A 12,757-nucleotide genomic window follows, 5' to 3' on the forward strand; every position below is an offset into this window, starting at 1 on the left:
TTTTGAAAGACTAAGGTTCACTGAATTCATTGAATGAATCCCACTACTCGAGCAAGACATTATTGCAGCGTTGTGTATGTGCGCAGGTGCTGAGCCAATAGCGTTCAGTAACGGAGCCCTTTCATTGGTTGAATGTACTGAATGAACACTCCCTTTACTTAACGAGTCAACTGAGTCAAAATGAGACTGAACCACAATTTTAACCCGAGCCTTTGTTATATAAGAATGAATCGTATTCACGCGAACATCATGTAAGTGTCAGAACTGAAAGCGCCCTTGTTACTGAGATTACAACTGTTATTGACACCAGGCCCAGCGAACGCCAGGTTCCTATATAGGTGCCAATGCACCTATATAGGTTGAACACCACCTCCACAGAAAGAATATCAATGACTACTTTTCTAGCCCTGCCCACTGGTTCACACATGACAATTCTGAACTATAGAGCGAGCAAGCAATAAACAAACATGCCGTTAAAGATAGCTAAATATTGTGCCATCCCTGGTTGTGGAAGAATACAGTCGCTGCATAACCTTCCTTCGGATTCCAATATTAAGACGTTCCAGCTCATGTGGGAAAAACATGGAGCGTTTGTTCGTTTCATTTCTCCGAGGATTCCTTCGTGAATAAGGCACAGGTCGACACTGGATTTGTGGAGAGACTAAAATTAAAAAGCAGTGCTGTGCGTCAATATTGGATCCGATAGGAATGGCGCAGCAATCATATGTGAGTACAACATTTTTGTACTATGCGTCACTATTGTTTTGTTAGAGATCGCTTGATATGCCCTGAGCCCTATTCGCACGGGATTACTATTACCTGGGGACCTCTAGTCATTTGTAATAATTGCAGAGGTTGTCTGTGATCTTAAGCCCGTGCGAATCGGGATCTCTGTGATTTGTCAGGCTCATATATCTTTTTTTTTGTCCGGTTTGCGATCACGGGTCTCAAATGCTGACAGGCACGGTCATATATCATTAAACGCAATACAACTATAGGCTATACAAACTATACGCAAAGCCTTGCCATCACATCCGGGAAATAAGTCAGTAAATTTGAGTAAAATCATGCCGTGCGAATGCGTCACATGAAATACTGATGTGGGGAGGTCATTTATAAATCACACGAGGTCCCCAGATAATGCTAATCTCGTGCGAATGGTGCTAATGCGTAACCTAACCAAATTCACAGAAGGCTCCAACTAAGTTTACTATGCAAACTGCTATCCAATCATAGCAGTGGGCGTTTACTTCCAAGCCTTCATGGCGGAACGCCCATTCAAACCGATCGTTTGTAGAGCTGGCCTCAAAACCCGGGTAGAAAATAGCCTATTACTTATTGATTTTGATGTTTTCGAATGTAAAAACCACACGAACGTCATAAGTAGACCTCATACAACAGTATAAAACAATAAACAAGCCCAGTTCATCACACCTTTAAAGGACCTGCTGGCTCATTCGTTAACGTTCCCTAACAAGACTTGCCTCATAGCTGGCCAGCTGCCTATGAAAAATAAACCTTGTCATTTATTAGCAATGTAATTAGCTACACTCACCAACAACCGCCAAAGACAAACTGCTTCCTCATCTCACTGGCACTTTTCCACAAAGCACCACTTTATTAAAGCTGCATCCTGCCACATCTCCGGTGTCTTGTGTAGCCGCGTTAAGAAAGTAAAGGGGTGAATCCTGCAATCTTGATAGTATTTCAAACATTCCTCACTACGACCCCTATAAACAGACTGATGGGTGCAGAAAACATCTATCACTCCAACATTCAGCTCTGCAGCAGGTCAGACATTACGGGGAAATTATCACTGCCCATCATTTCTCCTCAGGCATTATAAATGTGGCATTTATCACCAACCTGGTCACAGATGCGCTGGCAAAAAAAATTCTGATCTTATAGTGCTGATGTGGAGAAAAAGCCCCCTGGAACATTGAGATGGGAACTTGAAGTTGTTGCGGAAGGTTGGGTCTAATTATTTATTAAACAAGGGTTTCGCTTTAAAGCTATGAACTGCATGTCCTTGAATTATTTTGTTGAAGCGAATATTAAACCTATGTCAGTGCCCGGAAGGTTAACTTTGCGTTTACCACAATGTAAAAATGTTTATGCTGCCTTATACTGTACTGTAAGTCTAATAGCTTTATAATCTATTTGCTTTTTTCAAATGACTATTTAAAATTTTGTCCACTGGCAATTTGCTGTAACCTGTAAAAAAAGGTTGAAATTGCTTATTTTGTTAAGTTGAAGTACTGTAAAAACCTTTCAAAAATTAAAGGTCCAGTATATGACGTTTAAGGGTTGAAAATGGCAAACAACGGCTCATGCCACCACTTGCCCCTCCCTTTCGAAGCACTACAGTGGCTGATACAGAACTAAGATGTTGTCATGTTTTTGCTTATTTGCCGAAGGACATTTATGAAACGTATTTACGAAATGCGCTCTGTGGAGTTGTTTGTCCATTGAGGGCTTCTGTAGAAACAACAAGGCGAATTCCCTGTAAGGGGACCTGCTGTGCATGTAGATAGAAAAAGCTCATTCTGAGGTAAAACAAACATAACGCTTCATTATGTTAGGTCTTTATACACCTCTGAAGACATAAGTTATGTATATTATAAGGCATTACTGTCAATAGATCCTCCAAAAATTACACACAGCACCTTTAAAATAATAGATTTGTAAGCCAATTTGATACTTAAATAATATACTTAAAAGGACAGTATACCTAAAAATGAAAATTCTGTGATCATTTACTCACACTCTTGTCATTTCAAATCTGTATGGCTTTCTTTCTACTGCAGAATAAGATATTTTAAAGAATGTTGGTATTCAAACAACATTGATTAAATTGCTTTAGTTTTGTGTCTATACGCAGAAGGGTACCGCCGTTGGTTACCAACATTCTTCAAAATATTCTCTTTTGTGCTCTGCAGAAGAAAGAAAGTCAAGTTTTCATTTTTGGGAGAACTGTCCCTTTAAGAAGCAAAGAAAAAGTACAGTGCACCTCTATTGACTTATGTATACTGTACCTTCACAGTCCCTCTAGTACCATCACACATACCACGCTTTCTTTTTGCACGTTAGTCACATGTTTTTTCACATTAGCATGTCTCATCTCTGTCTTTGTGCAGCAGGCAGTTACAAATATTAGACCAATGACAGCCGCTGATTTAAGAGACATTTGATGCACGTCGCCACTAAGTCAGCTATAGCACCATAGTAAAGTGAAATGACACTGCGTCTGATCCCGCATCTGATTGTACATTTTCCCGGCGTGCTCTTGTGCCTCACTGTAGCTTTTTGTCTCAGTTTATGCTTTATGCCTTATTTTGGCGTTAGAATAATAAATACCTCCGAAGGTGTCTTGAAATATTTCAGCTTTCTCGCAAATGGCATAACACCTGAGTATCTCCTCAGCTGTCCCGGCCTGCTGTATTTGAATTTATGTGGGGCCATAAAAGTGAAATTGATTTCCGATCGAGCAGAGGAGCCCGACTCCAGCTCATCCAGTCCCATTAGCTTTGCATCAGAGGAGACACGTGTAATTGCTGGCAATCACATATTAGGGCGAACCGTCTCTGACTGCTGACTGTGCGAAGACAGAAGCAGGAGTGGCAAAGCCAAGAGTCATTTCCATTCTGATTTCGTGCTGTGTTGGGAATGTAATAAAGCTCGGAGTAGGCTTAGCTAAAATGATCAAAAAGCAAAAGAATTCCATTTGTAAGATGCGACAAGAGTCACACCTAATAATGTATGCGTGTGATTGCATATGATAAGCAATTTTAAACCAAGCTGTACTTACTATAAAGCAAAACAAATCAAGCACACTTTTCAACAAACATGTGAAGCAATAGTTACTGAGGTCTAAAGACATTTGCTTGCAGATGCCACTTGGTTTACTGTTTTGTTATCTATTGCAGTAAGTGTAGATAAAATATGTTTGGATGCTTTTGGGGGCTTTTTTAAGGGTAATGGCAATTTTTTTTGCATTTGAATTGCAAAAAAAATCAAAATCAAATGAGGACACAAAACATGTCTGGTATACACTAACAGCCTGCCAAGGCTATCTGTTGACACCACACGTTCTCCATGTACACACTATCAAAAGCAAAACCAATAAATTAAAAACAGAGATTCACAGCTCAATGGTTATTCACGACTTGCTTCTCACAACCAAAGATTTATATCCCCAATTTTGACTTGACATTCTGCTGCTAGATTGTGCTGAATGGGACTCGGCAGACGCTCTGTGGGACATTCATTGCGCACAGTGTAATTCATCTCTTTTGAAACGCTTGTTCACGCCTCAAAAAAAGTATTATTTTAGCTGTCATCCGTTTCGTTTCTAATCAATACCAGAAAAACAGAATAAAGCATAAAAAGTTAGATTTGATAGTGAAAATTCACTCTGTGGGTGGGGAACGGGTGGGATTGCCTGCTTCCGCCAATGTGTGAGTAGGTTCTTTTTGGATAATGGTTTGTTTGACTGGTTTGAAAAACTGGTCTACTGGTCCATTGTTCACGAGGGCAACCTCCTCAGCTAGCTTAACCAGTTTGTATTTTTGGAAATGATTTATTAGTTAACATAATTTATTAAGGGAAAAACAATATTATTTTATTAGGTGGCAATTTATATTATATAATATTATTTAGGGCTGTCACGATAAATATCACGTGATCTATGCACAGCTTTTGTGTGAAGTACGGGAAAATGCTGCTAATTCTGAAAGCCAGAGGGCGCTCTCGTGCGGAAACTCCAAATACGCACTGCAGAAGAAGACCATAACACCTTCAAGAATCTAGGAAATGCCTATGGACATCTTTTTATCACTGTTACTCAAGCCTCATCAGGTATTTTTATGATAATAAAGTATATTTATAATGATCATGTTTGACGGGTGTTGCTTTTTCAAATGCACGTTATAAGCGACTCAAACTCGCACTGCTTTTAGATCGAGCAGCATTTCATACTGATCCCAGAGCCGTGCTTCACGGACAAGCCATGCATTAAAAAAAATACCGACACATTGCAATATCGCAGCCAGCTCGATTACAATAGGATTTAGTGGTATCGCGATAAATTATCATGCAGCCCTAATATTATTATATATTGATGGCCAAATTCACAGTTTTTCAGAAAATGGCACAAACACTGTAGTTTTTACATAATTAAATACTGTGTTTACTAAAGTTGACAAGCTCCCACAATATGGAGAGACAATGTTTCACAAGGACAGCACAGATATAATCTAATATAATATATAATAGATCAAGTATACAAAATAAAATCTTTCCCTCGAGGAAACAGTTTTAATTTAAAATAATGAAAAGTTTTTCACTCATCAGAATATGTCAATATTCTCAGGAAAATAAACCTGCTTTAGTCATTTTCTGTAAATTTATGCTAAACATAAGTGAAGAGTTTGGTTCCAAAATGAGAACTCCATGTTTTTATTTATTTTTTTAAATCAATTTTTTATTGTGTTAGTTAGCTGTATTTTTTTTTAGTTATTATGGCTTAAAGCAAAACAAACCAACTGCAGTTTAATTGATAGTAATTGGAATGCAAAAAAAAACTTGATTTTTGAAAATTTATAAAAACAGACTTTTACACAAATTTATAGGAACCAAACTTAGGGGTTTCCTAGGGGAAATCATGGATTTTGTATCTATGAAAAATCTTCTAATATATTTGAATTTGAAAGAAAACTAATAGCACATGATAGAAACTACACACACATAATATTTCTCTCTTTGTGGATCCTGCAGCTGTTTGAATTTTTTAACGGAATATGTGATTAAAAAAAAGAAATGTTTGGTCTTGTGCATATAAATCAAGAACTCCAAATAAGGTGGAGCCATATGACAGCAAAAGTAGAATAAATGAACAGTAGTCAGTGCATAATGCAGTTTTGACAGGCTGGCAGGCTTAAAATTTCATTTCATTCCTTATACGCAAACATTCTGCAAAATAACTTCTTTGGTGCTCAAGGGTTCAAAACAAAATGAAGTAAATGTTGACACAAATCTCATTTTTAAGTAAAACATCACTATGAAGATTTTTTATTATTATTTGTATATCTTTTCTTTCACTTGAAACAGTCAGGTCTTGAGAAGAACAGATAAAAAAGTCCATCAATAGTTCTTCTGTCCTCGCGGTGCTGTCTGCCTCATTTTTAATCTCATAACAAATGCTCTGAGAGATTCATGCTTACAGGACCAGGAGCTTCATGCATCACCACTTCCTTCCCGCATACACAATAAAGAGGAAGTCTTGGCCAGGCGGAATGCGTCTGACACAAAACTTCACGAGTAAAATCTCAGCTCGTAGAGAAAAGAGAATGAGTGTATAGAATTCAGTGAAGAAAGAGAATGTGCGACAAGGGTCTTTGTGCAAAATGTGTAGCGAGGGAACCATACAAACCAATTGGTGCTATGAAAGAAAATGTGGCATCAAAGTAATGTATTTAAAAACAAATTTGATGTTATGATCAAACCATAAAGCATGTGCTGATTTTAATGAAATAAAAAAAAGTATTCTGTCATCATGTATTCATCCTCATGTGGTTGAAAACCTGTATATCGCTGCAGTCCTTCTAAAACCTGGTATCTCCATATTTCGTGATTTGTTGCCATAAATCATTATTATTAATCCCCCTTTATGTTTGTCACTGGGTTTTTGAAAATATAAAAAGTATCAAAAAGTTCTTGTCAACTTTGACAAAACAGTATGCAATCATTGAAAAAGCTTAGTGTTTTTCCATTTCCTGAAAAAACTGCAAATTTGGACATACGAGGTTTCAGAAGGACAGTGTCGATATGACTGTGGAAGACAAAAAAGCTATTTTGAGAAATGTCTACACTGCATGAAATGAATTTCCTACTAAAAATGTTGTCTTTTTTCTGTAAAAATATCAAAATGATTCTTAAATCAAGATACATTAACTTGACAGGAACGTGACTTTTTAGGAAAGAAAACAAGAATTAAACAAGTTTATGTTTAAAACAGGCATTTTTAAAAAAACATACACTTACTTAGTTCTTATATTTTCTTAAGACTAAATATCTTGGGTCACTTTCCTTGTCAAATGTATGTATCTTAATTTAAGAATGTTTTAGATATTATTTACTAGAAAACAAGACAAAACCCTTAGGAAGAAATACATTTTTTTTTGCAGTGTACTGTATGTGGTTTTATGTCAATATAATGAATGTCGATGGTGACCTATTTTCTGAACTGGCGTTTTATAACTGAAGCAAAAATAATGAGCTCTGAAAAGGATAACAAGATCAGAAAAATGGCCAAATTCAAGTCTGTATCTCACACAAATCTAGCAAATGACTTCAGAATACTTGAAATATAGCTCATGAGTCACACGGACCACTTTAATGGCGTTATTTGTCTTTTTTGGAGCCTGTTAGTAGTCTATAAATCATCATCCACTTTGGTTGTATAAAACTCTTTTTGTGTTTCACAGAAGAATGAAAATAATAAATCTGATCTCTCGGGAATTTGTAACTATTTTACGAATGAAAAACCACCAAAAAAACAGACGATTACTGAATACTGAATCCTCACTTCTATCTCCGCCCCTGAACCTAACATAACTGGCGCGAAAGGAAATCGTACAAAAATGCATGAAAAAGATCGTTCGAATTCATACGAATTAGCCACATCGTAAAATTGTTACATTTTTGCCGTGAGATTGTGTTGAAATAACACAGAGTTGAACATCACGGGTGAGTAAATAACGTCGAATAGTTTTTTGGGGGCGAACTATTCCCATAATGCTAGAACTCGATTGACACTCCGTGCACACGCACACAAACAAAGGTACAGTGTGAGGAAAACACAGTCGAGCAGGTGTAGGCAGTCTAGCTGAGAGCATCAGTAGTCTTCCAGGACCTTGTCCACACTTCATGTCACAGACGGATCGCAAAGAGCATGTATGCGTGTCTGAGAGCGAAAGCAGGGTACACCGACTGCATACTCATTAGCACAGCATGCTGGGATGTCTTTTTCTGATGCCACAAGAGTACCTGACTGCCTGTGATGTTCTCCTGAGGTCTATTCACAACACCTACACACAAACATGAGGTTCTGAAAAACACAAGTTGGAAACGTAAAGAGATGGAACAGTGGCAGTTTTTGTCTCGGTAACAAAGTTTGGTACTTAAGGGGGAGATGGAGTTTAAATCTATGTGGATTAAACCAAATATGATATCAATCGGGTAAAAACATTAATTTAACGGAATTTTACGGTTTACAGGATTTTTTTGTTTTTTTTTAATGTGGTAAAAATGTGAGATTACAGAAATAAACTGCAAATTGGGTGTAAAAAAATCTTTTTTTTAGAACCCCAGCTGCCGGATCTTTACCTTTTTTTTATCACTTTTTACAGTCAGTAGTTTCACTAACTTATAATACAAAAAAAAATAAAGAGGGATAGTTAACCAAAAATGTTTTCGTAATTTACTCAGCCGCATGTAAAATCTGTATAATTTTTTTGTTCTGTTAAACACAAAAGAAGATATTTAGAATAGTGCCCTTGGAAGCCAAATCGTTCTGGGGCACTTTTGGCTACCATAGTAGTTTTGTTTGTCTTCAACGGTGCCCCAGAACTGTTCGGTTACAAACATTCTTACAAATATCTTCTTTTGTGTTCAGTGGAACTATAAAAAGTATACAAATTTTAAAGAACTTGAGGCTGAGCAACCGATGACATCATTTTCATTTGATCTATTCCTTTAAAGTGTTCATTTTTTAGTTTTTCTGGGATTCCAAAGCATGGCTTTAACATTGTGATTAAATGAAGAGCAAATGGAAACTTTTGTTTCAGTCTTGTGTCTCAGATATTTCTCCTGAAAAGAGACAGAAACCTCATGTACAGTATGTCTCCATTGGAGTTTCATATGAGATATCAACAATCTCACAAACTGACTTCAGAATTATCAGATCAGCAATCAGGTCAACATTATTTAAGATCTCAATGAACTCAAACATCTCTCATCAAATTGACTTAAATCGAGATTATTTTACTTATACAATACATACTGTATGCACCTTTAAGAGAAACATCTCAGACCAAGTTAATTCTTCAGTGAAACACAACTGAGAACTCCATGAAATCTCATAAAAGAGGGAACTCTGAGCAATAAAACTTTTCAAATTGGAAACATTTGCATGTAAATACAGTAACAGTGCAAAGTCTGTTTTGGATCAAACTATGACCTGAAATTTAAACAAGAAGATAAATTGTGTGAATAAGCACACTGTCCTGCCTTGCAGAAAAAGTATTTATTGTATTGCATTTTTTTCTGCTGCCTTTTACATTTTGTGGAAAAGAAATCCATGGATTTTATTACACACAATCTAATTTGTTGCTGATTAATTTATATTTTTACATTTAATGTAACGTGGAAATGTCACGAAGCAAGATGAATGCAAGTTGTCTCGACGACCAGGTGTGAAAGAACGTCATTAGTTTGGAGTTGGCATGGATATATTCAATTTAATTTGTGAGGTATCTTACTGCCAGATTTTCACTTTTTAATGGATTACTCTACTGGCAGAAGCCTGTAATCAATTTTGCACAGACATGATTGTGTGTTTGTTTGCCTGTAAGGCATTATCATTAATTCTGTCCCAAAAACAATAAGAAAAGTCGTTCATTCACTCTGTGGACGAAAAAACAGACTGTGGCACAACATACAGTATATTCTAATATATATATACAATATTTTATAGCATCATATTATAGGAGAGCAGAATGAGTAAACATTTAATTTGTCATATTGCAGCATATAAAACATACACATTGATTCTGCACACAAAATTATGGATTATGATACAAACACAGTGCATGTTAACATATCCAAATGGCATCAAAAGCCATATAAATCAAATACAGCGAAAGGTAAACCTGCAATAAACGTAACTACAGCTGCTCTCTCCGGCATCAATAACCAGCCAACTTGCCAGGTAGGACAGTGAAGACATGCACACCACAAACTACACACACACAACCTGTCACCACATCTCCAAGCGTTAGTACATGTCTCACAGGACCAGTCATAATAGTGTGTATAGAGTACACATCTGTGTGGAGACAGGTGGAAAGCACACAGGCATTCACACACACCCGCGAGCCCCCCAAACCACAGGCACCTGCGCTCCCTCTACGCAGTAATTACATTTACTACTCTATTTATGGCCACTGCAGCAGGCGTACAGAGAAATCACTTTCTGCTCCTCATTTCATAGACACGAATATGCAGATGTGCTCATTTGGATAGGTGATGGTGACGTGGTCTCAGAGGACCGGCTAGTGTCAACACTCACAGATATTCTTTGGCCACCTTTATGTATGACTACAGTTTTAAAAAGTCAAGCTTTGCCTTTGCTGAGCATGGTGGTTGCAAAGCAAAAGTGAGGGGGTTGAATCCCAGGGAATGCATGTGCTCATAATGCATCACTTGAATGCACTGACAGTTTGGATACCAGACAAATGTTTAATGTGTTAATATTCAGGCTGTTAATGTAGTGTGATTAATTACGAATAAAATTTCAATTTATCATTAGCCCTGGTATATCATTTGGGATTATAAGGAATCACATGAAATATAAGTTTGCTACAGGTAAATTGTGTGCAAATGGAGGAAACGTTTTTGTAACTCTTGATTTTTTTCCCATTTTTACAATAATGTATAGTTCCAAAACAGATAATACAGAAACTAGATTTTAGGAAAAAAATGTTGATTCATAAGGAAAAAAGAATAGGAATAAAGAAAAAAGACATGATAAAAAGGAAGATTATGAGATATTTATGAAAAAAAAAAACACGGAAAATGTACTTTCTGCCAAGAGACCCAATTTTACGGATATTTCTGTTATCCCTTAAACACAAATCAAAATATAGGTAATTTATTTTCTGTTAATGCTCACCCAGACCTGCCTGAAACGCCTCGTGTAACCACACCCCCACAAATCTATGTCAGTTCGTGGTATGATTTGTCTAAGACCGCCCAAATGTATACACAAGTAAGGTGGGCGTACCTGTCAGCACAATTGCTTTGGAACCTGATGTTGCAAATATGGTGAGAGGCGTTACATATTTAACACCGTCACACGCTTACAGTATTCAACCAATCACTACGCACTGGTTAACTGACCAATCATAGCACACCTCGCTTTTCAGAGCCATGAGCTTTGTAAAAAAAATCTGCGCGTTTCAGAGAGTCGGAGCAAAGAGGAGATGCAAACATGCACGGTATGTGGAAAATACAGCGATTTGGAACCTTAAATCGTGTATACACATTGCATTACATCTAAAACAAACGATAATATTTGTTTTAGCCGTGTCATATGACCCCTTTAAATTTAAGAACCACTGGTTTTGTTTCATACCTCCAAGGGTGCATGTGGTAAAATATTCAAAAAAGACGGGTTATTCCCCAAGTACATCTAATCTAATACAAAAATACAGTACATTCATGCAGGGAGGGTCCCCTTGGGGCAACCTGGAGTAAAAAACTTTGCTTAAGGGTGCAATGGAAATGTGGCATTTAAGCAATGCTCCAGTTGATGGATCATCTCCAACTTTTTTAGAGTTTGAACTTTGAAGATTTTTAAAACTGCCTACACAGAATCCACTAGTCTTTTCTCTCTTGTGTCCTATAGTTGCCAAGCTATACCTTAGGGAAATGAGGCTTGAAGTCCAATGATTAGACAAATGCTGTAATGGAAAGAAAATGTTTAAGGCTGAGATAATTACTTGTTTACTTCTCAAAGATGAAGAAAAGTAAAGAGTAAAATAAGTAGTGGGGGTGCTGAATTTTCAATTAGACCGAATAAATGCATCACTTTGTTTAAAAAAATAACTTAACTAAAAAACTAAAAAACTTTAAAAGTATGTCCTTGCGTATTACAAGGGGTTCAGAAGGTTAATGACCAGCAAGTCTCCATATGTTTTATCACATAATCTATACTGCTAACTGAAAAATCTAACTGATTTTAATTTAAAGCTTTTATTTTTGATGAAATTGAAATATCGCTACCTTCAGGGTATGTGCACACTGTTCTGCAAAAAAATGTGTGGCACCTCTTCTGCTTCATTAATGTTAATCCATCCAAAATTGGATTTACATCTTATAAAGTAGGCGTTATAATGCACTCAGGTAATGCCAAAGACGTTCAATTTCAAATACATGCAGTTCATACTATATCGCTATATACTGCTTAATTTCATATTTTTTCAAATGCAGGTTAGTATTATTTGTTTTAACTTTTGACATGAATGTTCTTTCATTTTAACTGTTTTACTGGATCCATAAAGACTTATCCTTCATCTTAGAAATAGTCTGTTTTATTTCTGTATGATTTCATGCTTGCATACTGAAGCGTACTGGAGCACAACCAACTGTCTAGTTCATGCAGTGCATGTCACACTGCATATACATGAGAATATCGCTGCTGTCCTTCTAAAACCTTGTATCTCCAAAATGTAGTTTTTTTATTTTTTGCCATGAATCATTATTACTAGGCACCCTTTATGTTTGTCACTGGATTTAGCAAATATCTAACCAATAAAAAGTATTAAAAAGTGCTTATCAGCTTTGACAACACAAAATGCAAACATTGAAAAAGTTCAGTGTTTTTTCCATTTCCTGAAAAACAGCAAATTTGGACATACGAGTTTTCAGAAGGACAGCGACGATATGTAACCCTGTCTGTGAAAGCCAGACTAAAGTA

General features: G+C 36.7%; 1 long non-coding RNA gene across 1 annotated transcript in view; it reads left to right on the top strand.

Moving 5' to 3' along the window:
• The window catches only part of LOC130552571 (uncharacterized), a 50,092-nt gene that overhangs the window by 13,049 nt on the left and 24,286 nt on the right, over nucleotides 1-12,757 (top strand). The window lies entirely within an intron of this gene.

Source organism: Triplophysa rosa, linkage group LG4 (genome assembly GCF_024868665.1).
Source record: "Triplophysa rosa linkage group LG4, Trosa_1v2, whole genome shotgun sequence".
Taxonomy (NCBI): domain Eukaryota; kingdom Metazoa; phylum Chordata; class Actinopteri; order Cypriniformes; family Nemacheilidae; genus Triplophysa; species Triplophysa rosa.